General features: G+C 33.3%; 1 long non-coding RNA gene across 2 annotated transcripts in view; it reads left to right on the forward strand.

The window, feature by feature from the left end:
- Positions 1-26448, forward strand: part of LOC108288679 — a 275217-nt gene extending 248769 nt beyond the window's left edge. Inside the window, exons 5-6 of one of the 2 annotated variants that reach the window (XR_005196733.1) lie at positions 23804-23962; positions 26330-26448. This is a non-coding gene — a long non-coding RNA (uncharacterized LOC108288679). Of the gene's footprint in view, positions 1-23803; positions 23963-24551; positions 24614-26329 lie in introns of those variants that run through there. The other variant, XR_005196735.1, reaches the window with a different exon arrangement.
- The last annotated feature ends 944 nt before the right edge of the window (positions 26449-27392 follow it).

Genomic DNA, 27392 nt, shown 5'->3' on the forward strand with positions numbered 1-27392 from the left:
AAATGGACCTAACAGATATTTACAGAACATTTCATCTAACAGCTGCAGAATACACATTCTTCTCCTCAGCACATGGATCATTCTCAAGAATAGATCATATATTAGGCCATAAAACATGTCTGAAAAAAACTCAAAAAAATATATCAAGTATCTTCTCTAACTACAATAAAATAAAACTAGAAATCAATAACGAGGAATTTTGGAAATGATACAAACACATGGAAATTATCAGTATGCTCCAGAATGACTGATGAGTCAAGGAAGAGATGAAGAAAAAAATTGAATAATTTTGTGAAACAATGAACAAAACATACTAAAACCTATGTAACACAGTGAAAGCAGTATTAATAGGAAAAAGTATAGGTATAACCAACTACATTTAAAAAGCAGAAAAAGTTCTACTAAAAGTAAACAATCTAATCATGCATCTTAAAGAACTAGAAAAGCAAGAGCAAACAAGTCAACCCAAAGTTAGCAGAAAAAAAGAAATAATAAGATCCAAGTAGAAATAAATAAAATAAAATAATACAAAATATTAATGACATGAACAGTTGATTTTCTGAAAACATACAAAATTAACAAACATTTAGCCAGACAGACTTAACTAAGAAAAAACAAGAAGACCCAAGTAAACAAAACCGGAGATGAAAAAAGAGACATTATAACAAATACTGCAGAAATCCAAAGGATCATTAGAAGCTACTATGAGCAACTATATGCCAAGAAATTTGAAAGTCTATATGAAATGGATAAATTCTTAAACATATACAAACTATGAAGATTAAACCATGAATAGACCAATAGCAAGTCATGAGATCAAATAAAAAGTCTCCCAAGCAAAGCGAAGCTCAGGACCTAATGGCTTTACTGCTGAATTTTACCAAACATTTAAAGAACTAATATCAATGCTACTCAAACTGTTCTGAAAAGCAGAGAAGGAAGGAATACTTCCAAACTCACTCTATGAGGCCAGTATTACCCTGATACTAAAACGAGACAGACACATCAAAAATACAAAAAAATGACCACATATCTGATGAACACTGATGCAAAAATCCTCAACAAAATACTAGCAAACCAAAGTTTGGAAAATGTGGCACATATACACCATGGAATATTATGCAGCCATCAAAAACGATGAGTTTGGATCCTTTGTAGGGACATGGATGAACCTGGAAACCATCATTCTCAGCAAACTGACAGAAGAGCAGAAGAGCAAACACCACATGTTCTCACTCATAGGCGGGTGTTGAACAATGAGAACACATGGACACAGGGAGGGGAGCACTACACACTGGGGTCAGTTGGGGGGAAATAGGGGAGGGACGGTGAGGGGTGGGGAGCTGGGAAAAAATAGCAAGGGGAGAAATGCCAGATGTAGGTGATGGGGAGGAAGGCAGCAAATCACACTGCCACGTGAGTACCTATGCAACAATTTTGCATGTTCTTCACATGTACCCCAAACGTAAAATGCAATAAAATAAATAAATGGGGGAAAAATAAAAATAAATAAATAAATAAATTTTAAAAATTGGCGAAATAAATTGAAGAGGACACAAAAATATAAAGATATTCTGTTAATGAATTGGAAAAATCAATATTGTTGAAATGTCCATACTATACAAAGCAACCTACAGATTCAATGCAGTCCCTGTCGAAATACCAATGGTATTCTTCACAGAAAAAGAAAGGATAATCCTAAAATTTATACAGAGCCAAAAAAGAAAAATTTAAAACAAACAAACAAACAAAAAAACAGAATAGGCAAAGTTATCCTGAGCAAAAAGAAAAAAAAAAAAAAAGAAAAAAAAAAAAACAGGAAGAATTACATTACCTTACTTCAGAGTACATTTCTGAGTAACCAAAACAGCATGCCACCAGCAAAATAACAGACACATAGGCCACTGGAACAGAGTAGAGAACCCAGAAACAAATTCATACTTTTACAGTGCATTGTCAAGAACATTCATCAGCTAAAGGACAGTCTCCAATAAATTATGCTGTGAAAGCTGCATATTTATATGCAGAAGAATGAAACTAGACCACTATCTCTCACCATATGCAAAAATCAAATCAAAATGGATTAAAGACCTAAATCTAAGACTTCAGACTATAAAATTACTATAAGAAAACCTTGAAGAAACTCTCCAGGGCATTGGAGTGGGCAAATATTTCTTGAGTAACACCCTACAAACATAGGCAACCAAAGTCAAAATGGACAAATGGTATTGTACCAAGTTAAAAACCCTCTGCACAGCAAAGAAAACATTCAATAAAGTGAAGAGACAACCCACAGAATGGGAGAAAATATTGGCAAACTATTCATCTTTCAACCAGAGTATAAAAGAGCTCAAATAACTCTATAGGGGAAAAAAATCTAATAATTGGATTTAAAATGGCCAAAAGATCTGAATAAACATTTCTTAAATGAGGACATACAAATGGCAAACAAGTATATGAAAAAATGCTCAACATCACTGATCATCAGAAAAATGGAAATCAAAACTACAATGAGGTATTATCTCACCCCAGTTCAAATGGCTTTTATCCAAAAGACAGGCAATAACAAATGCTGGTGGGAATGTGGAGAAAAGGAAACCCTCATACTTTTGCAAACATAAATCAGTACAACCATTATGGAGAACAATTTGGAGGTTCCAAAAATCTATAAATGGAACTACCATAGGATCCAGCAATCCTACTGCTAGGTATATACCAAAAGAAAGGAAATCAGTATATTTATGACATGTCTTCACTCCTATATTTATTGCAGGACTATTTACAATAGCAAAGATTTGAATGCTACCTAAGTATTTCTTAACAGGTAGGTGGACAAAGAAAATGTGGTTCATATACATAATAGGGTACTACTGAGCCATGAAAAACCAGTGAGATCCTGTTATTTGCAATAACGTGAATGAAACTGTAGGTCATTATATTAAATGAAATAATATAATGTGCCGGGCACAGAAAGACAAACATTGCCTGTTCTCACTTGTGGGAGCTAAAAATTGAAACAATTGAACTAATGGAAAAAGAGAGTAGAAAAAAGATTGTAGAAATAGGCTAGGAAAGGCAGTAGAGGTGGTGGGGGAGTGAGGATAGTTAAGAGTACAAAAATACACTTTGATAGAATGAATAAGGCCTACTATTTGCTAGCTCAACAGGGTGACTACAGCCAATGTTATTGAAAATTTCTAAAAAAAACTTTAAGAGTGTGATTGGATTTTTTAAACACAAAGAAATAATAAATGCTTGAGAGGAAGGATATCCATTTATCTTGATGTAATTATTATACATTGTATGCCTGTATCAAAATGTCTCATGTCATCTATAAATATATAAACTTGCTATGCAATCACAAAAATTAAAAATTAAAAAAATACAGGAAAGACTACTATAAGGTCTAACTTGGGCTTTACTTGCAAACATATATAAACATATTGATACCAATAAAAGCAGTTTGAGATGTTCCCAGAAAAAAAAAATTTAACCGCCAATTTTAGTATATTTAAACTTAGTTTTCAAAATTGGTTCGTTTCTTTCCTTAAAGTTAAGTACCTTTATGTAAGAAATGATTATCCTTATATACTAGAAAAGCTGATTGGTAAAATTGTGTAGCTGTTAAGATAGAATTTATTCTAACATTTCTAGGAGAAAGAAAAATGAACTAGTTTGTAAATGCAACGCCTTTTTTTTATAATGCTAAATAATTATTATATGCTTTGGCTGTGTCCCACCCAAATCTCAATTTGAGTTGTATCTCCTAGAATTCCCAAATGTTGTGGGAGAGACCCAGAGGGAGGTAATTGAATTATGGGGGCCAGTCTTTCTGGTGCTATTCTCGTGATAGTGAGTAAGTCTCATGAGATCTGGTAGGTTTATTAGGGGTTTCTCCTTTCATTTCATTCTCATTTTTCTCCTTCGGCTGCTATGTAAGAGGTGCCTTTTACCTCCCGCCATGACTCTGAGACCTCCCCAGCCATGTAGAACTGTAAGTCCAATTAAACCTCTTTTCGTTCCCAGTTTTGGATATGTCTTTATCAGCAACGAAAAAACAAACTAATACAAATTATTAGTAAACATATGTGTTTTAAATACTAAATAATAAAAAATAATTCTTCAGCAATTCAATAGATTTTCTAACTTCCTTAAGAGAAATTTAAAAACATTTAAGTATATGTGAAGTAACGTGGAATATAAATGCTGAATGAAGTGAGACATCAGATTGGGGCAAAATTAATTGGGCAGGCATTTTTATGTGAAAATTTAAAAATTATGCTGAAAAGTATAGAATGCCAGAAAAGATAGGATTGCATTTGACAAAGAGCTCATGGAAAATGAAAAGGCATAAGGTAGAAAATAGTTGATGAGGTTATCCAAGTTAGAAAGTGAAGCAATGCTTCAATTACTAAGGTCTGAAGAGTAGGTAGAATTCAATTATTTTTCCTTTGCATAAGGTTGATTTTTCCTTTACTTTGATGTTTTTCATTTATTTTAATAGGACATACTAAAAAAAGTAGGGTCTTGATCATAATAACTAGACTTTTTGAGTGATTTAACTGCTTAACTGGGGTATTAATTCCATTCTTTACTTTTATACTCTAGTTTCCTATTTTACAGAAATATTTGAATATAGCATTTTTTTTGAGAAATAGCAAGTATTATCTGATTATTAAATGACAAATTCAGAATATTATTCTATACCACAGAAAAAGCTGTTTCCTCCCAGAAACACCAATGGTTCAATTTGTAGTCTTGGCCAACTTACAAACATCTGAACAGCTCAATGCTGAAATTCTTACCTTGGACTTTGTGTAGTCAGCATTTGTGTTTCCATTAATTTACATTTTTTATGTCCGATTATTCACTTTCCATCCTTACTCAAATTTCCAAGCAGCATAGATGCTTGGTTATATTTAATATATATGTGTATTTATGTATGTATATGTACGCACATATATCTGTATTTATGTACATGTATGAGTGTATACATGGGTATAATACATGTCATGCACACATATACACATATACATGTGTGCATGCATATATAGTGAATATGAGTTAAATTTACTAACAAAAATAGCTACATCTATACATTAGTTTAATAAAGCATCTACTATTGGAATTATAAAATTTCTTTTAAAATTTTTCAGTTGATTATTAGTTTTTAATTATATAAACTGAAGAAATACAAAGAAAGGGGCCACATCAAAACACCACTTATGCTTAATTTCAAATCAATTATATCACTTAAGTTTTCTAAAATTGTAAGTAAAATTTAAAAAGAGTGAAAAAACACGTCAAATATAAAAGAAGCTTTTCAATTCAAGGACATAATTAATTATCTAAATTATCCCAGCAGGTTTGGTAGTCTTCTTTGTATGAGCCACTTGCTTTTTCCTTTCTTGTCACCCTGGCTTTTTACAGTCATACCCATAACTGTGTCATTGACCGTGTTACAGTTTAAGAGCTTCGCGATTTTAAAAGGATGTGTGTGGGTCATGTTTAAGCCATTGTCAGTTGCTATTATAATTACAGTGATTGTTATCTAGTGAAAGCTTTTCTGGCAGAATTCCACCAGAAGGCTAAAACTTGCATCCACGTTTATTTTCATTAAGCTTTTAGGGTTTGTCATTTTATTTAAAATGAGATTTAATTCCTTTTTTTTTTTAATGTAAGCATTATTGAATTCCACAACTATCAAAAAGGGTTTTCAAATTTATTTAAAAATCAGTTAACTGATTGTCTTAAAGACTGTCACAAAACAGGGCATTAAATCATTTGATGCATATTTGTGATATCACTTCCTAAGACAGGTGCATGCATAAAATACGGTATTATTTATTTTTCTGAACCAAATTTGTTTATGAAAGAAAAAATTTCTGAAACCATAGACTATGTGGTTTAAAAAAATTCATGTTATATAACCCAGCAATCGAACTGTTTTTGTATTTATGCAAAGTATTTGAAAACTTACATTCACATCCAGAGATCCATTGAACAGGGATGTTTATAGCCGTTGGGAAGCAGTGGTTGCCAGGGTGTGGGAGGAGGAAGCGATACATAGGTGAAACACAGTGGAGTTTTAGGGCAAGGAAAACTGTGAGATACTGTATTGCTGATACATATCATTACACATTTGTCCAAACCCATGAAAGGTCCAAGATCAAGAGTCAACCTTATGTAAATTATGGACTTCAGGTGATTATGAAATATCAATGTAGGTTTGCCAATTGTCACAAATGTACCACTCTCAATGGGGGTTACTGGTGAAGGGGAGGCTGTGCGTATGTGGGGTAGGAGGTATGTGGGAAATCTCTATATCTTCCTCTTAATTTTGCTGTGAACCTAAAGCTGCTCTTAAAAATAATGTCTTAAAAATAATGTCTTTTAATAAAAAATTATGTTTTACCTTGTGATCAGTAAAAATGATGCCCAAGAATATACCTAGATGCGTAACTAGTTCCAGATCATTACAATAATTCCTCTGAGAAAGTTTACTTTTGTTCACTATTGACTACATACAAGAAAAAGTTGATGGGTTTATAAGGAAGCTATTTAGTAATCAGAACTAAATATATATATGCTGTATTTGATCAGAAAATACCTAAAATTATCTATTATCTGGAAATATTGGTTAATTCATTCTATTTGTGTATGTACCACGTATGGTGAAAGAAGAAGGGAGATGAAATAATACCAGCATCCTGAACCTGAAAGTCCAGCTTAAACTTGTTCTTCATGGATTATAAAACCATTGATTTAATAAATCCCTTCATCAAAATTTTCTTGTAAGTTACAGTTCAGCAAATAACTTCCTTCAGATGTGAATACACAAAAGTAAGACAAATGAAAACCAAAATACCTAAGGCTACCTGATGGCTAGATAACACTTGGAGAGCTAGAAATGCAAGTTTATTCTCCTATATCCAGCATTTTTATAGACTTCCAAAATTGTTGTTTGTATCCTAGTCTGTAAAATGGTACTGATATAATAAGTTTGTGTTGTGATGTTTTCACCAGTAAATACTTAGGTCCAAGAATTGAGGAGAGCTAATACATATTAATTGTCTAATATATGCCAACACTAAGCATTTATGTGATGATATTTAATGCCCTTGGCCACTCCTCAGACTTCCTGTACATGTCTCCTCTCACAAATGGAATTTATAAATAGCAAGGGATTGTTGATTCTTAACCCCAGTGCTAGAAAGCTAAGTTAAATGCTTTGTAAAGACTCTGCAAAGCTGAGTCATTAATAAAACAATTGCTGATAAATCAAGAGAGTACAAACTAGGATCACCTAGTCAAGAGTGCTTTATTTTTATAAGCAATTGATGTTTAGGTTTTATAAAATTAAAAACAATTTGTTTCATATCTATCCTGGCTATAAAATGAACAAAACGTAATCTTTATTAAACAAATTTAAAGGACAAATAGATAAGCTTTACATTTAGCAACTACACCAACTGGCAGACCTTTGGGCTATACTGACAATATTTGAAATATATGCTCATGTGTGTATTTAATAAAACACAAGGATTTTATAGTATAGTGGCATAGAGTTAATGCATTTGGCTGGTTGAATTGTGAACTACATATACTATATTCATTTCAAAAGTAAACTTCCTAAATAAAACGCACAAACATTTAAGCAATATATAGATTTATGATGTTACCCTTAAAATAATCTCTAATCTAATATAATATTTTAAATCCATATTCCAGAAAGAAGAAACTACCATCTAAATCCAGTAATTCCATCTGACTTGGTAGCAGTGTTGTTTGGAGTTTAGGACAAAAAGGTGCAATGGTAGGCAGGGAATATTCTGTTAAAATTTTAGGGTTCTCTTTAAAATAAGGATCTATAAGCTACTCTTAACAGATCCATTTATGGGTTATTAGTACCTCCATTTTTAGGTTTTCCTACTTCAGAGAGTCTAAAATATTTGCTCAGTGTTCAAGAGTCTGATGTTTCTTGCTCAATAGTGAAAAAGAGATAAAGTAAAAACAGATGAACATCTCTTTTTTTCCAGTTGACGTCATTAGGTTGAATTTAAATTGCATATGATGTTGAGAAACCACACACTTAATTTTTTTTGAAAATTGTAGGGTGCAATGATTATTTTCTACTTTAATGGAAATGATTATGAATATGCTTTAAAATTTGACAAGCGCTAGTGAAAATAAAATACTATTGCTATATTATTTTTCATTAGGTTGTGGTTTTAAGAAGACCCTTCTAAGCTATATAGTTTTTATGAAGAATTTTAATTATCTTTGAAATTGTTCTTTTTAAGGTATTTATTTAAAACACCAACATTATTTAAAAAATTTTTAAGTATAATCTTATAGAAAAATACTGTATGAAATATTCTAAAACAGATGGATGCAGCAAACCACCATGACACGTGTATATCTATGTAACAATCTGCATGATCGGCACATGTACCCCAGAACTTAAAGTATAATTAAAAAAAAAAAAAAAACTAAGACACAAATTTATCTTTTCATGTATTAAAAAATAATTTGTTTCTATTTCCTTTTCCAGTGTCAGTTTGGCCTCATCTATACATAATTTGCAGTTAGAAAAAGTATTTATATGTGTATTTGATAAATTGATTAAATGCTAAATGGTTTTGACATGATTCTTGTACTAGAATCTGTATCTTTTAAATACATACTAAGTAGATTGACAAATAGAACAAAATCACTCAAAGAATCACTTCTATTCTCTGCTTATTGCAATGTAACTAATTAAATATGAAGGAGAAATAAAATGCTAGTACAATGAATCAAAGAAACAGAGAGAGAGAGAAAAAAAAAAGAATCAGTTCATTTTCAATATGTCATTGTTTCTTAGACAAGAACAATGAATCAGTGACCACAAATGGCTTAAATTAATCTCCAGGCACAGCCTCTAGTGTTCTCCAGATTCAAACTGACATTTGATGACAATATAAGACATTTATCTCTTGTGAATCTATTGTTCAGTTTGGCCTCTAATTTGTTGCTCTAGTTATAAACCACAACAAGTTTGGGTTTTCAGAGAATCAGAAATGGAGTAAGAATGGAACAGTCTATGTTCTAGATCACAGGCCATTTCTATATGCATGTATCCCAAGTATAATGTTGATGATGCTTATACAATGTCTTTATATGTAGAAAAGATACTTCAAATTTCAGATAGATGAACATATCAACAAATGGCAAATATTGTATTTCTGTCAAAACATTAAATTTGGCATGCTTTGTGTTTCTACAACATGGAATGATCATCAAGTTAAATGGCTGGAAAACTTGAGCTGAGAATGGTGTTTTTTACATTTCTTCACAGAAGCAGCATTATAAATACCATATTATGTATGTATGTGTATATATAAGTCACAGTGCACAAAAAAGAAGGTAACTTTCACCGATATTAAAACTGGGTGAAGATAAGCCAAAATAAGTTTTCAATTAAGCTATTTCCTAAATGCTTAACAATTATCTTTTCTAACTATAAATCACATCATTGAATACAAGATATAGTAGCTATCTTGTGGACAGAGGATGTCAAAAATGTTTTTGTTCTTATAGTCAGCACCTGTACATACCTAGAAAATGACAGACATACACTAAACACACAAAATGTTTGCTGAATAGAGAGATATGAAGTTATGAAGAAACTACATGGCCTGATATTTCAAGGAATATCTTTTGGCTACAGAGATTCTTATAAATATACAATTATAGATGTTGAGAGATAAAGCAATACGTACAGATTTGAAAGCCTGTCAAAAGTGAAATGACATTTTAATGACTCAGAGAAAGAATACATACATGAACGTGGTTTCTCGCTGGAAACCGCAATAGTTACCAGGGAGACAGTGAGCATCAGCCCTCTGGGTTTTCGGCCCCCCTACATTTCAGAGAGATTATCCAGACAACCGTGACTTCTTGAGTGAGTGGGCAATTTTCCTGGTAAGGGTGAATCACTATGCTAAATGAACCGCCCCAACACTGGCCAGACTTTCACATATAATCTTGGGTTAGTTGTCTCATTAAGTAGAATAGAAAAATAGCATCAATATGAATTATTTTTAAGGAGGTAATTTTAGGATTTGTCTTCTGAGCCACAAGCAAGCAAAAAAGAAAGAAAACGAAAGAAGAAAGAAAGAAGAAAGAAAGAGAAGGAAAGAAAGAAGGAAAAAAGAGAAGGAAAGAAAGAAAAAGAAAGAAAGAAAGAAGCGCTAACCACAAATGGCTTTATCTCCAGCCACAGCCTCTAGCTCCAATTCAAACTGATATTTGATGACAATATAAGGCATTTGTTTCTTGTGAATCTGTTGTGAGAAATAGGGAATCAATTTCTCTATGGTTTTTTAGTAGTATGGGCTGAATTATGTCTCTTCTTCCTAGAGTTCATATGCTGAAACACTAACACTCAGTACTTCAGAATGTGACTTTACTGGAGACAGGGCCTTTAAAAAGGCAGTCAAGTTAAATGAGGCAATGAAGGTGGGACCTTATTCCATTTTAATGGTGTTCTCATATAAAGGGAAAATCTGGATGCTCAGAAAGACACCAGAGCACATGCACAGAAGAAAGATCATACGAAGACCCAACAAGAAGGTAACTACCTGCAAGCCAAGAAGAGAGGTTTCAGAAGAAACCAAACCTACTAGCACCTTGATCTTGGGATTCCAGTCTCCAAAACTGCCAAAAAATGAACTTCTGTTGTTTAAGCTGCTGAGACAGTGGTATTTTGTTACGGCGACATAAGCAAAATAACACTATTAGCAAACAAATGCATATGAAATCTCTGTAAATGCAGCAGGTCTCTTTTTAAAAAAAACTGTTTATTTTGAAAAATTACCGTTCTACAAAAAATAATAAAAAAGGTATACAGGATAGTCCTATTTACTCTTGACTCAGTTTCCCTCAGTAGTAACATCTTAAACTACTAGGAAAATGATGTTGGTACATTCCACATGTCTTGTTAAAATTTAACCAGTTTTACATGTACTAATTTGTTCGTTCTATTCTATTTTCTTACATGTATAGACCCATGTTACCACTACCATAGAGAAAACACAGAATCATTCCATCACTAGAAGACTTCTTCATGCTGTCTCATACTCATTCTTATCTCTTTCTCTAGCTCACCCCTAATGCCTCACAACCACTAATCTGTTCTCCATCTCTACAACTCTGTTATTTCAAGAATCCCATATAATTAGAATAAAAAGTTAAGTGAACTTTTGGGACTGCCTATTTTCATTCAGGATAATTCTTTTGAAACTCAGCCAGGCTATTGTGATGAATGATAGCCTATTTCTTCTTATTGCGGAGTAGCAGTCCATGATCTGGATGCGCTACAGTTAACCACTCACTAGAATATTTCAGTTGTTTACAGTTTGAAGCTCTTATGACTAAAGCTGACACTAACATTTACGTGTCAGTTTTTGTACAAAAATATGTCTCCATTTCTCTGGAAAAACATTCCCAAGGGTATAATTGTTGGGTCAAATGGTAAATGAATATTTACTTTAAAAGTGTTATACTGTTTTTTAGAGTGGCTGTACCATTTTACATTACCATCAACAATGCATAAGAGGTCCTGTTTCTCTGTATCAGGCAACAGATAATGTATGTGCTGTGTGTATGTCTCCAGAACATGAAAATATAGGAATCTTCTTTTTTTATGTTAGCATACCCTTCACACTCAAACCTTGCTATGTGTTGAAAAGGTGATTATCTGGAATATAAGAAATTTAAAGCCCCTGATTTATAGCAACTGCCTATTTGCCAGATGTGGCTGTTCCCATCATGATTTTCTTCTTTTCTTTATCTTTTCTTTTTTTTTTCCCTGAGACAGAGTCTTGCTCTGTTGGCCAGGCTGGAGTGCAGTGATGCAATCTCGGTTCACTGCAACCTCCACCTCCTGGATTCAAGCGATTCTCCTGCTTCAACCTCCTGAGTAGCTGGGATTACAGGCATGCACCACCATGCCTGGCTAATATTTGTATTTTTAGTAGAAATGGGGTTTCACCACATTGGTTGGGCTGGTCTCAAACTCCTGACCTCAGATGATCCACCCGCCTTGGCCTCCCAAAGTGCTGGGATTACAGCCATGAGCCGCCACACCCGGCCCCCACCATGGTTTTCAAACTACCCACATGATGTAACTGAAAGTGGATTAAGAAAAAAACAACACTCACAAGTAGTTCTCATACAGTTCTCACTGGTACAAGCCAGTTGTAGCACACTGTTCCACATATATACACATATACACACATGCATACACACATGTATACACACACATATTTACATACACATACAAACACAAATGCGTAGAAACACCGGATTTATCTCCTTCATGAATATATGTGGACAATTAAATAAGATGACAAGAAGAATTTAATAACATGACATAATCAAATGTAGAGACAGATATAAGTAGAGTATGAAGCAATTTTGGAAATAAAAGTGTATATTAATTCGCAAATATATGTATAGAATATGAGACCGAAAACACCAAAATGTTAATAGTGCCTACTTCTGGGTGTTTGGGTGACAAGTGAATTTAGTTTTTCTGATGGTGCTTTTCTTTATCTTTAAGGAACACGCTTTCTTTCAATCAGAAAGAAATAATTACATATATATGTAATATATATCACATATATTCCATGGGAATATATATTTTGTTTTAAAGTGTAAAATCTGAGGAGACCATGTTAATGAAGAACTTGGAACCAAGTAAAAAGTGGATAAGTGACAATATTGCAGAATGGAGTAAAAATTCATCTCAGAAATAGTGAAGCTTATTTTAAATGGAAACTAAACTAAGATCATATAGGTTAAATTAGATATATTTCCAGGAAAAGATAGGTTTGAGCATGACTTTCCTCCCCTCCCTATCTGAGGAAAATTCTGGAACAGACTCCATATATATCTCTATTTGTATTTATGTCAGAAAAGGAGAGAAGTAAGGCCTGGGAGGCAGCTTGTTGTTGTGAAAGAAAAATGAAGTCAGATGATCCTGGATTTGAATATTCTTTCTTACTATTTGGGGCAAGTCACTACCTCAAAGCCTCAATTTCTTCTTCTCTGGCATGAGATGAATATTCCTGATTCATTGGGAGGTTAAACAAAGCAATTTTTATGAAGAAAAAAGCAAATTTTACAAAGAAGTCTTTTTCCTTTGTCCTATTTTATTCTAAATTATAGTATGTCACCCAAATCCCAATGAGAGCTTTTATAAGTGAATGACATTAAAAAGCTTGTGGAACAGGAAATATTTCACTTTAATGAACTAGATGAGATTTTTAAAAAATATATTAATATATTTTACATTATGGAAAGAGATATATAATGATGAAACAGATGTGTATTATATTTAAGGAATTAGTTACAGAAAGTAAATATTTTGTTTTCATGTGATCCATTCATTTGTCCATTCATTCAACAGATATTTATAGAATACTGATTCAGTGAAAACCAGCATTTGTGCAGGAGAAAGTATTAGGAAGTACAGGATAAATGACATCTGCAACCAAAAAAATTTCAGTAATATCAATAAATGGCATTTTGCATATTTTGGAGCAGCAAAATAAAATAGTCAATACTATAGTCTCTGCATCTAGTTCTTCTGTGTGAATATATACCTAGAGGCTCATGCCAAATAATGCCTAAGGTTAGGACAAGGACTTTTATTCAGCTGATAATAAAACAAAAAATATAAAGCATCCAATGAATATCCAGATGTATAATGATCTATTCCAGAATTACTCAATCTATGAATTATTAAGACATGGTAAGGACAATATTAAAACTGTTTTGCTACCTCTCTTTAAACTATTGTTTCATGACAATCCTTTAACAACCCAGTAGTTAACCATGACCATTGTATTAGGTTGCTTGGGTTGCTGTAACAGAATGTTAATACCATAGACTGAGGGGCTTAAATAACAGACTTTTATTTCTCACAATTCTGGAGGCTGGCAATTCCAAGATCAAGGTGTCGGCCAATTCTGTTCCTGGTAAGGCCCTCTTTTGTGGCTTATAGATTGCTGCCTTTTTGCCATGTCCTTGCATGGCAGAGAAATATCTTCCCTGATTCCAATTCTTGCCTCATTTCCTTCTGTTTCTTCATAAGCCACTGATCCCATCATGACAGCCCTATTCTCATTACCTCATTCAACCTTAATTATCTACCAAAGGGCCCACATCCAAATACCATCATACTGGGGGCTAAGCCTTCAACATCTGAGTTTTGTGGGGATACAATCTGGTCCAGAGCAACCATCACTTTGCTAATGTCATCTGGCTCATGAAGTATTGAATAGTAAGTCTGAGACTTTTCTCAGCATTCAAAAAGGAAAGCTCAAAGAGATTTTGATAGTTTTGGGGTGTTTGTGAATATATACAAGCTAAGTAGAAGTTTTAGTGTAAGGATTATATCACCCCCTTCTCACCACCTACTCTCAAATTTTGAAAGCCATTATTTTAGAAATAAACATCCTCTTGGTGTTGTCAATGTTCTTGAATACACAATAATTGGTAATATATTTTGCAAAGAGAATATGCACCATTGAAAGGAAATATTATTTTTCATTCATTCAAAAAATTATTATTGAGCGCTACTATTTTCCAAGCACTTTTCTGAATGCTAAGAATACAGGAATAATCAAAAGAGAAAAGCCTTTTGTCTCGAAGAGCATATTGTCTGTGTTGGAGGCAAACCATAATTAAACAGACAAGTGAGTATCTAGTTAGTCCTATGGAGAAGCATAAAGCAGGATAAGAGAAATGGGGAGGGCCGGTAGGAGGGAAGAAGCGTGGTTATTTTATGTAGGTAAACAGGGAACCTGAAGTAAATAAGGCAGTGAGCAATGTTGATGTCAGGAGAAAAATTTCAGAAGGTGAGGAGAACAAACCATTGCAGGGACCACGAGGTGAGAGAATACTTAGGTGTATGAAAACAGCAAGGAGCCCAGTGAATATAGACCAACTGAGCAAAAGGAAGAATCATAGATGAGAACGGCAATGTAGGGGAAGATGATGCTAACCCCTGTAGGTTATGGTAAGAATTTTAGATTTTTCTGTGAGTGAGATAGGCTACTGGAGGTTTATGAGCAGAGGAAACTTATCAAATTTAGGGTTTAAAAGTTAATTGTGTTGGTTGTAGAAACAACTGACTTTAGACAGATAAGGCAGAAAAAGTGAGATTTATTGCTAGATTGCTGCAGTAATCTAAGAGTTAGATGGAGGTTGAATCAGGGAGGATCGATGGGTGAGGAGGAATCAGGTTTTAGATATATTTAGAGGAAAGAGCTAGAGCCAGCTGACGGCATTTGCTAATGGATTGCATGTGAAAGAAGGGAGTCAAGGATAATCCAAAGTAATTTGGTATAAACAATGGAGAAACACAGTTGCCATTTGTAAAAAGAGTAAGTATGAGGAAGGAACAGATTTGGGAACAATGTGTGTGACTGAGTTTCCCACTTGTATTGATGACCATTCATTTTAAGTGGCTCCATAGCGCTGCCAAGACATTTGTGGTAGGAAGAAACATGGTCCCCCAATGATATCTATGTACTAATCCTGGAACCAGTAAATATATTGCTTTACATGGCAAAAAGGATGTTCACAGATGTGATTAAGGACCTTGAGATGCGGAGATTATTTTGGATTACCTAGCTGGACCCAATCCAATCACAAAAGTTCTTAAAAATGAAAGAAAAGGAAGAGGAGTGGGTCAGAGAGATGTGATCTGAGAACTTGACCCCACCCACCATTGCTGGCTTTGAAGATGGAGGAAGAGGGCCAGGAGCAAAGAAATGCGGGTGACCTCTAGGAGATGGAAAAGACAGGAAAAGGGATTTTATTTGTTTTTCCCAGAAAAGTCTAGCAGCCCATGTGCAAAATCTGTGGAAAGTTAGATTTAACCAAGTTTGTGGTTTTACCAGAGACATAGAGTCATGTGCTGCTTAATAATGGGATATGCTCTGAGAAATGTATCATTAGGTCATTTGGTCATTGTGCAAACATCATAGAGTGTACTTAGACAAACTTGTATGGTATAATCTACTACACACCTAGGCTATATGGTATAGTCTATTACTCCTAGGCTACCAGCATCCACTTCATGTTACTGTACTGAATACTGCAGGCAGTTGTAATACAACAGTAAGTATTTGTGTACCTAAACATATCTAAGCATAGAGAAGGTAGAGTAAAAATAATTTTTTATAATCTATGGAACTACCATTATATTGACCGTCACTGGTCATTGACCTAAATATTGCTATGTACTGCACGACTGTGTAAGAAGAGAGAGGGATAAAAGCTTGATGATATAAGCAAGGGAGTAATTTTATGAAAGATTCCAATACCTTATGTGAATATTGAGAGAAGTAGAGATGGAGGTGGTAAGGGATAAGGAAAATAGTTGAAGTGAATCAACAGATGTTAGAGTCAGGTGGGAGTAAAATATTTTGAAGTCAGAGAATAAGAGATGGCGATCAGAGAATAGGAATTCAGGTTATGGATGGGGTACAGGAATTGCTGAAGGTCAAGGATATTGGATGTAACGAATTCGAAAACTGAGGGGGCAGAGGATTCAAAGAACCGTTCATGAGGATATTAAATTAATCAAGAAAGACACAAGAAAAATTTTTTGAGTGACAGTGAGTCAAAAGCTAAAATCTCCCAGGTATGGAGGGAAGTCACCCACTGGCATCTTAACACCTGCAATGAGAAGGGTAAGAACAACAGAGTATGAAGCCTGAGCTTACATAAGCCAAAGATTTTAAGGAAGAGGGAGGAGTAACTGTCTAGAGATAGAAACTAAAAGCAGGGAGGGCCTGCCACGTAAGGTGTGGGTGAGAAAGCCACCATTTGAAAAGGCTACAGAAGAATGCTTATATCAGGAGAGGGCCAGATGTCAAGTAAAGAAAGAAGGTGAAGGGAATTTGCAAAGAGTTAGTAGAGAACATAGAGAAATTTGCTGACAGTCAATTGTGAGTTCTAGAGGTTCCTGTCCAGAATGGATTTTAAGAGTTGGGAAGAGATGGGACCTGTGTTTTGTACACAGGATATGGAGAAGTATGTGGGCATGGATTTCCAGTTATAAGAGACAGCCAGGGAGCATCTGCCTTCTCTCTTAGACCTCTCAAAGTATAAAAAGTAAACAAGAATAAATGGATTGGTGACAAAATTCTGGTTTTGAGGAGGACAGAAAGGACAGAGAAGGACAGAAAGTCTGTGAATATCAGAGAGGAGTAAGGATTGTACTGTGAGTGTGTGGAGCTACCAAGCAAGACATGCAGGCCAGAGGTGGGTCAAAGTTACCAAAAACATGTACAATTTAGGCAAAATGCATATCAGCTAAAATTTTTGATGTTGGGTTTAAAACATGACCAGTAAAGGGGTAGTTCCACTGTAACCTTTTTAAAGTGGGCAAGTAATACCGGCACTAAATACTTTTATAAATGCACATAGTTATAAATGTATGTGTAATATAACAATAATTCCTAAATTCACATTTAATGGAAGTGCCTAATATAATTTCCTTTGTAAAACAATTGTGAAAAATTCAACTTACTCAGAAAGTATATTAATATGATAAACTTGCCTATACTACCATCTGAAATTAATAAATGTAAGCATTTCACAGAATTTGCTTCTGATCATATTTTAACTAAGAAAACTCAGCAGTACTCTGATCTATATTTTGCCAGACCCATTTCTCTTCTTTCTTTTTAGTGGCAATCACTATCATGAAGTTTATTTATTATTCATATTTACATTTTTTATATGTTTTAACATAGGTATATGTCCATGAGAGGTGATAATATTATTTTGTGAGTTTTAAAATTTAATGTGATATATTTTTATCACATTATCAAAATCATATTATTTTTACCAGCCAACAGAGAACTAACTTATTTTCAGGTATCATTATGCTTGAGATATCTATTCCGTCATATAAGTATACCATACTTTATATACATATTCATCTGTTGATAACATGTAGATTGCTTTTAGTTTTTAAAATCCCAACAATGTCACAATAAATATTTGTGACTATGTCTCCTTGAACACATGTTCAAAAGTTTCTCAAGGCTAATATATTCAGAAGAGAAATGCTGAGTTACAGAGTATGGAAATTTCCAACTTTACTTATTATTGCTAAATTGCTGTGAAAAGAGATTATACCAATTTCTACTCCATCAGCAAAGTTTGAGAATGCCTATTTACCAGTACTTTTGTTTACACTTGGGATTGTTAAACTAATACATTTCGCAGTTTCAATGGGTAAGATATTGTATCTCATTGTTAATTTGCATTTCCCTGATTATTAGTGAAATTGAACATCTTACCATTTGTTAATTGACCATTCATGCATTATCTTTTGCGAATTTCCAGTTTATATCCTTTACTAAGGACTGTTTTCATACATATATAGTGTAGTACTATAAATATGTTCTCAATATTGGTTTTAATCTGCTATACATTTTTCAAATATTTTTAGTGCTTAGTTTTAGCTTTGTTTATGATCTTACTTTAAGATTTTCAATGTGATATAACTGAGTTAATTAAAATTTTCTACTTAAAACTTTTGGTTTTTTGTCTGATTTGGGTTAAAGTCATTAGTAATTTAATTTTTAATAGAATCCATGAAAATAGTTCACACTATTATTTCATGGGTAGAGCTAGCTCAGCACTGAAGACACAATGATCAAAATTATATGACCAGACTCAGAATAGTCATTTTCCGGATCTAGCACTAACCATCCTATGTGAAATACGTTATTGATTACAAAATACCACTAAGTAGGCAAGACTGTAAATTCTGAAGAGAGTAAGGATTTCCTATTCACTTTGCCTTGTACATGTTTTATGTATAGAATAAGTTTGATTGATGAGCTTTAAAGTTGTTACAGGAAATGTTTGGAGCAGATACAGACAATGAAATCAATAGTTCCTGGATAGACAGGGTTTGTGTGAGCAGATTTATTATCTCGACCTTTCATTCCCAATTCCCTGTCTTATTTCTTTACAACAACAGCTAAATGTACTTATTTGTAAAGTAACAGAAAACAGATCACTTTTATGTGGCAACATTAACTGTTAAAATCTCCAGGCCTGAATGTGTAATAATTTGTGAGCCCAAAACTATTTTTGGCTTCTTTTAGATTCCGTTCCCAGATGAAGAGCGTTCCTTTGTTTTCCGTACCAAACTGCCTTGAGTACTCAGAATAATCAAATTCTGCTCTGTTTTTTAAGGAGCAGCTACATTATTTTCAGTTCCAAATGAATTCAGAAGCAGGTTTAGTAAAATTTGGGTATGATAGAGTTAGTTGAGCTTACCTGGACTGTAAGTATGAATGAATTTGTTAAAAGGCAGAATCAATATAATCAATGTCTCTTTTTTCAATAAATATAGGTAACTGTTTATGTGTGTACTTTAAGAATTTACTACTTATGTTTGTACTTAAACATCCTGTATTTTTTAAATTTTCAACTCCTTTTACTCATTTAGTATATTTGTCAGTTTCATGGCTCAAAAAATATCTTCTATTTGGGGTGATTTACTCAAAATTATTTCTCCAGCTTTATCGAAGTTTTTTTGTCACTAAACACCAAACATACATTCAGTGCCCTACCCAACATCTCTGGTTGTATGTTGAATAGGCTTGTCAAAGTTAACATTTCTAAAACTGAGTTTCTGACTCCTCCTACTTCACTTTCAACCCTGCAGTTCTCATCATCTTTCCTGACTCAGCAATGGTTGTTCCATTCATTATCTTAGTCATCTAGGCAAATAGGAGCATCATTCTTTATTTTATTCTTTCATACATCACAGTCCCACGTTGAAAAGCATCCCATCACTTCTGTTATTATATTATGCTTCCAGCCAAACACTTCTTGCCACCTTTCTGGTGCCGTCCTAGCCCAAGCAGCCATCAGATAATCCACATAGTAATTATTGCTCTAATTTTCTATCTACATCTGGATTTTAGCAGCGTTTTGGGACGTGAAGAGGTAAAGTAATGCTGACTCAAGCGAAGTATGTGGAAGTCATGTCTGCTTAATATTCAGAATACTAAATTGGTCAGGGAAGTGACAAGAGTATTCCAAAATATTGGAAAAAACTGTCATATTTTAGCAAATTAGAAGTTATCTCTGGCTCTAGGTATCAGCACAAAGACAGCATATTAAAGGGGCATATTTCTGTTCAATGTGAGGAAGAGATTATTTAGAATTAGAATATTTCCATTAAAAGGAGGGTAGTTAACAAGGTAGTGAACAACTGGTAACATTATTTTTCAATTAAAACAGGATGTTCCTGTTTCACAGGGATATGGCAAATGGGATCCTATGACTAATTGGCAGCTGAGAAAATGGAACTATGAAATTATATTCTCTCCTCAGAATATGTACTGAAAGTAAAACGCCCAATGAGCAAACAAAAAGAGGAAGCATAGTGCTGTGCACATAACAGATGGCCAATAAATCTATGTAGATTAATAGATTAAAAAATGGAATAGGTCACATCATTCAAAGGATCATGGAGACATTTTCTCCATCATCTATGACGGATTTAGTTGTTGGGGCTTACCCAATTCTGTATTTGGAGATTATAATTTCTGCTCGTGTACTTTTGGAGTTAAGTTACTTAAATTTCTGTGCTACTGAGTTCACGTAAACAACAACTTAATAAGTCCCAACGCTCTAGCATTGTATTCACCATGTAATTTTATGTTCTATCCAATAGTCATTAGTGCAACTTATACAAAATAGACTGGAATGCTACTGTCTTTAAGCTCAGAAGATATGCTATGGAATTTATTATTTAGCTTTCCACATTTTTTTAGAGAAAGAAATTTCACATCACAGCTGGTGAAATCCAAGGAGCTAGCCCCATTGGGGATTCTCCATGGTGCCTTGAAAATCTGTGTAGCATAAGTAAGATCTTTGCGTGGTTTTTTTTTTTTTTTTTTTTTTTTTTTTTTTTTTTTTTTTTTTTTTTTTTTTTTTTTTTTTTTTTTTTTTTTTTTTTTGCATTGCTATCTACACAGACTTTGAAAGTCCTAAAATGATGAAAATTGAGCCTTTGTGTTCTAAACACTCTTTAGAAAAGTGACTAAAGAATCTCTTATGGCTAGATATGAGTTGATATTAAGCTTCTAACAGCAAAATTGCTCTTGAGAATTATGAATTAAATAATCCACCTTGGCTTCTTTTTCATACTGGCATTTATAAATAGGTTGAATGACTACATAAAACATAAAAATTAATTTAAACAATTTGCTACAAAGTACTTCTATAGCCTCACAACTGAATATTTGATGCTTCCCAAACCCTGCTAACTTAATGACATAGAGATAGTCTCTGACCAATTTATTTTGTCAAAATTATTATTAATCAGTTTCTCTGAGTGTTCCACTATAGGAAACAAGTGATACATGATCGTTTTTGGAATTATAGCTACTTATCTTTATTTGGTCTTTTTTCTTTTATCCTCTAATTTTACCTGCCCTTTTCTTACATCTTTAGTTTTTATAACCATCAGAACATCACATAACCTAACAATGACAATAAATTAATTTTATTTTTGATTGATAACTTGTACAATTGTTGAAAGGATAATATTCTGAGATGCTGTCAAATGGGATTAGCAATTAGTGATTCCTATCAGCTGATGTAATGCTTACATAGCACTTTCACAGGCATTCATCCTTTTCAGGTATATACTGGTCAACTCAACAAGCCCCTTGAACAAAGTTGTCACTGAATTGCTCCCCAGAGAATATATGATTGGAAGTATTTGAAAATTCATCAGACATTAGAAGACTATAAAGGACCATCTTCACTTCTAGGCTTTGACAAATCTTAATAAAGTCTAAAAAAACACATCGAAGAAGCATAATGTTTTAGGACTAGCTCATCTCTGCTGTAATTTTATTGATAAAGCAATTGAGGAAAGTCCTAAGTCATTCCGGTTATCATTAATCTTTTTCAGCCAAGCATCCCAATCAGTAACTAAGCTCTCAAGCAATTTTACACTGTCTTTCTCAGGGTATAGAAAAAAAAAATCCAAAAATTGGTAGAGTGGAACAGACACACAGTAATGCCATGTCAACATTTATTTATGGCCTGCCAGTTAAGATGGACAAATTTTTTTAAAAGCCTGAAATATTTTTAAAACAATACTTGCCAAGGATTCCATGATGAGGTAGTTCATTCCACTTGCCAAGCTGGAAATGGAGAGAGTACAATCTGTGATTATTTGCTTGGGTACACCATCCATTTTTCCAGATCCTACATTAATCATTTTATTTCTCCTTGCATGCCGTGACATTCTAACTTCAGAATAGAAAACACTTGGCATTTATTTATCTTTTGAAATTCATAATTTCTATAGACCTTATTGGTTTTACTTTATGATGCACCAAAAGTACATGCACCTCTATGTCTAGAGGTAATATTTCTTTGTGCTAATCATCATTTATAATTTTGTTCTCACATAGGTGTAGGACTTTTCCAAACGTCCATCCAGCCATCTATTCATTAATTAATTTAAAAATATTGAACCAGTGCATAATAAGTGCTAGGTATTAGGATTTAATAGTGTTTATAACATTATTCTTGTTACTCAAACCCATATGGCCTAGCACAAGTAATTGAAAAAGTGCTAGTTAAAAACAACATTGTAATAACTGTCATCCCCCGTCATGGCAGGGCAATGCAGGCATTGGTCAAGGGCAAGGCAGGAGGCAGAAACATCGGTGTTAGGGACGATTACAATAATTCAGGAGAGATATGGTGTTCACAGATGATATTAAAATTAGCCACTGTTAAGGAGGAAAGGAGTCCAAGATGATACACAAGATTTTGGCTTAGGCAACTGCTGGATAGTTGATTGGGAAGAAAGAGTTTCTAGTCCAGCTACATTTTCATAAGAGTGGGCAACTAAGCTCAAAAATACTAGTTTTCTGGTTGAGATAGACATTTAAAGAGGAATTTTCCTCAATGTGATCAAGTTTTTCCTAATCTCTTGATTACTAGTTTCACTAATTTATGTAGTCAAATGATAACAGGATTTTTTTCTGATAAAATTCAGAGTTATTAGCAGGTTGAGATTGCTGCATTCATTTTAAGGTATTATCTCTTCTCTAACCTAAGACAAATGAAATATTCATCATTGTCTTCATCTGCCCAAGGTGTTGAACATGGTTCAGAGTTATTAACTGCTAAAGCAATGGGGTGGCTCAACTCAGTTAATGGAGCAATGTGTAACTTTTATTTTCCTGGAATACCAAATATATGAGGAATTTGTGCAATTAAAAAAAAACGGATATTTCAGAATGATTTTACTGTCATGTGTTTCTATGCAGTATTCTTCCTTATAATGTATTGCAAGTAACCAACCTGAACATGTGACATTGCATACTAAATCATAACCTATTTACTTAATATGTTTTCAAATAGATGAGTCACAACTCCCTTTGGGTGGAAGATTGCAGTTGTCATTTCAGAATTTTTGACAGGCTAGGGTACCTTGGGAAATAAACATCCATCCATTTTATTAGGCTCAAATTTACATAGGTTCAACATCAATAACTGCTTAAATTTCATATAAGATTGGGCTCATGCATTTTGGTGGACGTTATCAAATATCTTTTTCTGTAAAGTCGACTTTCAGTGCAAATTTCACATCTTTAATTTGTTTAATAATCAGATAACTCATTCAGTTTTATTTCAGGTATTATTCTTTTGGTAATACATTTCTATCTTTATCTTTCAGAGTCTGAATAACATCCAGTCCCTTGCAGATTTGACACATGACTTGCTCAAACATACAATTGCTTTACTTCCTGGTACATTTCATCTATCTAACTGTCACTCCAATCCTTCCAGCTCTTTAGGATATGTTTCTTTTGTTCATTTTTACATTTTGCCTTTGGTTAAGTACATTCTCAGTCAAACCATGATTCCTGAATTTGTTTATCCAATGCAGTTTAATTTGACACAAAATTGTGTGTTTCTACTTTTATCCATTTATTAATGTTTCCTTGTTGCCTAATTTATCATTTATATTTCCATGACAGTTCTCTGAAAGAAAACCACTTTCTCCACATTTATTATCACTGTTTCAAACATTGTCAACTTAAATTAGTACATAAGACTCAGAAAAAACTTATTTTTTGTTAATAATAATACAAATTGAATGAATTGATTTTCTTGAGTTCTTCTGAGAAAAAATAATAGCAATTTAAAAGAAATGACTATTCATGTGTTCGTTCTTTCTCTTTTAACGACAAGATTCAGCTTCAGTAATGAAACCTTATGTAGCAAGTGCATTAAAACCACTTACAGTTATTGCTTTTCAAAAGCAGTAACAACAAAAACAACAACAAATATATATTTTTTTACTATTCAAGATGGCTGAGCTTAGGAGGGGAATGTTTTAAATATGGTTAGGAGTTTAGGACAGTTGGGAAATGAGCCATCAATGTTAACAGACGCTTTTTTTTTTTTTTTTTTATCTCCAGTGCTGGACACTTCCCACATCAATAAGCAAACCTGTCTGTTTTGTTCTCATAAAATACAGAAGGAAAAAAAAGCCTAATTAAAATTTTAACTTACTTACAGTTACACTTGCCAGACTATGTTTACCATATTTTGAATTAGATATTGTTTTGCCATTACTAAGTGAGTTCATCATGGTGATTAGGTCAGAAAATAATTTCTCATGATCCACAGAGCTTACATGAGTAGTCTCACTTACCACTACCTAAAACCTGTGAAAAACCCATTTTAAACTAAGGTTTGCTTCATCTTCATGGAAAAAAGCATGTGACAATTTGCTTGCAGAGATTAATTTGTAATATCCTTGTCTACATCCAGAATAGTACTAAGACTACAATGACATGAAAGCACCGACCTACAGTAAGAGGTTTGGATTTGAGTCTCTACTTCTCTAAGTACTAACTATACAACCTGAAACAATATAATCAACTTTTAGGAATCATTGTTTTTCATTAATAAAAAGAGAATCATTGCTATTTTAACACAAAGGATTTAAAAAATAATTATATAAAATCATATATACATATAACCTATAAACTTCTACATTAATATTATATTTATTTAGTGGGGGACTCAGTATAATAGGAAACAAATTTTTGTCTTTGTGATATATTGATTTCTTTTCCTTTGGGTAGATAGTCAATACTGGGATTGCTGGATCAAATGGTAATTCTACTTTTAGTTCATTTGGAAATCTCCACACTGTTTTCCATAGAGGTTGTACTTATTTACATTCTATTCTCACCAAAAACATGTAAGATTTCCGTTTTCTCAACAGCCTCACCAACATCTGTTATTTTTTCTTTTCAATAGCAGCCATTCTGATTATGATAAGGTGTTATCACACTGTAGTTTTAAATTTGTATTTATGTGATGATTGGTGATGCTGAGGACTTTTTAATATACTTGTTGACCATTCATATGTCTTCATTTTAAAAATGTCTGTTCATATCCCTTTTCCACTTTGTAATGACATTCTTTGTTTTGGGGATAAAAGTCATAAATTCTTTGGCCAGATTAATTAGGCTAGATTTTCACATGTTTTAAAACAAGATCATATTAGATGTAAAATAAATAAAAGTGCAATTTTTCTGGTTAAAGCAGAAGTAGGGGTCTTTGGTATCATCTCAATCAGCCCCTGAGATACTTCCAGGGAATGCTGAGATTATATAACAATTTGAAAGTCCCTGTTATCCCAAAGAGACCTGTTCTTTGGGGCAACTTCCAGCTCCTAAAAAACAAAATCTGTATATATTTCAGTAAGAAAAATAGACACTAGCATTATGAAACATTATGAAATAAGTTGTTTTTGATACATTGAGCAGAAGTTTTATTATATAAATATGTTGATTGAAATGGCCTTTATAGTATAATTCTTCAAAATCCAGGAAAGGAATTTTCAATATACTGTAATTTGTTAAATATATATTGGACACTGGCCTAAATAATGAATTCTGTTTACACTCCAAAAGATATAAAAATGAAGAAACGTAAGCCACACATGGAAGAAACTTAATTATTCTGGCAGGATAAAAATAAAAACAGTAACAGTAACTAAGGAATAATATTTTTTGGTGATTTAATTATTAATAGAATTTCACAGTTAATGTTATCTCTGTCAATATTGTATTAACATGTATTTTGTTTTTTTCTTGAGATAGTTATTCCAAGGAAAATTCTACAAAAGGGTTCAAACATCTAGGAAAAATTCACGCACTCTGAAAGTGCCCATTCCTTCCAGGTTTCCTTTGCTGTTACTGCCACTTGAGCTGGGCCAGTGCTTTTAGGAAGCATTCAAGACAAAGAGGATGTTCACTGAAATGCACAAAAGAGAGAATAAGAAATTCAAGTACATCATCCAAAGATGTTAGCTCTTAAGAACTTTTCTGAATTTTTAAAAGCTTTATGTTAAATTTATACTTGTTCTAAAAAAAAGTTTTTCAGTTTTTTATTGGCAAGTTAGAGTAGTTCTTAAAAAGAAGCAATTTTATGATGTTTTTGGGTTACATTTCAGCTTACAGATGCTTGTCTTTAGAGAGACAGTAGCAATGTCAGGATCTAAAACGCCAGTTCTGTCTTTCTTTTTGTTTCAGTCTGTATTAATCTAGTTATGGCATACAGGCATTCAACTGGTCACATTTTCCACAAAATTTAACTGTAGGATTTTCTTGTTTTTCTGGGCATAGTTATATGGGTTTGCTGTTAGATCATTTAAAAAATAGATTTTTTTTTGTGCATATGTCCATGCGTAATAGAGTAAAGAGGGCCTACACTTGGAAAACACTAGGACAGAATGATAAATCTCTCTGCAACCGACCCATCTTTTGTAGCAAGGTGTTACAGTTCAGTCTACATTCTAATTCCTCTGTGCGAAGGAATTTGCAATTTGCAAGTATTAAATGATCCTTAACATTTCCTATAAATAGGGTGTTACTACACAGTTGAGGAGATTTTTGAAGTAAATAACATACGGGCTGGTTAATATCTTATTGGTGAGTTCTACCCAGTCATAAAGAGGGGGAAGATGTGAGTTGTGTGCTGTAAATTTAGTTCGCCCCGTATTTTACTCTGCTTTGTAAGTTTAAGCTCTTGTGTATCTGTTTTTTCTGCATATATGTTCACATTGCACATAAGTATGGATTAGATTGAATAACATCCAAATATATATCTATTATAGAGATTCTAGAGGAATAGATATCCTGCAATATTATTCAAAGGACAGAACAAACTCCTCCAGAAATAAAACAAGAACTACAATCTATTAAAAACCAGTAATACATCTTCTCATCCATTAAAATTATCAC

Source organism: Cebus imitator, unplaced genomic scaffold, assembly GCF_001604975.1.
Source record: "Cebus imitator isolate Cc_AM_T3 unplaced genomic scaffold, Cebus_imitator-1.0 Scaffold381, whole genome shotgun sequence".
Lineage (NCBI taxonomy): Eukaryota > Metazoa > Chordata > Mammalia > Primates > Cebidae > Cebus > Cebus imitator.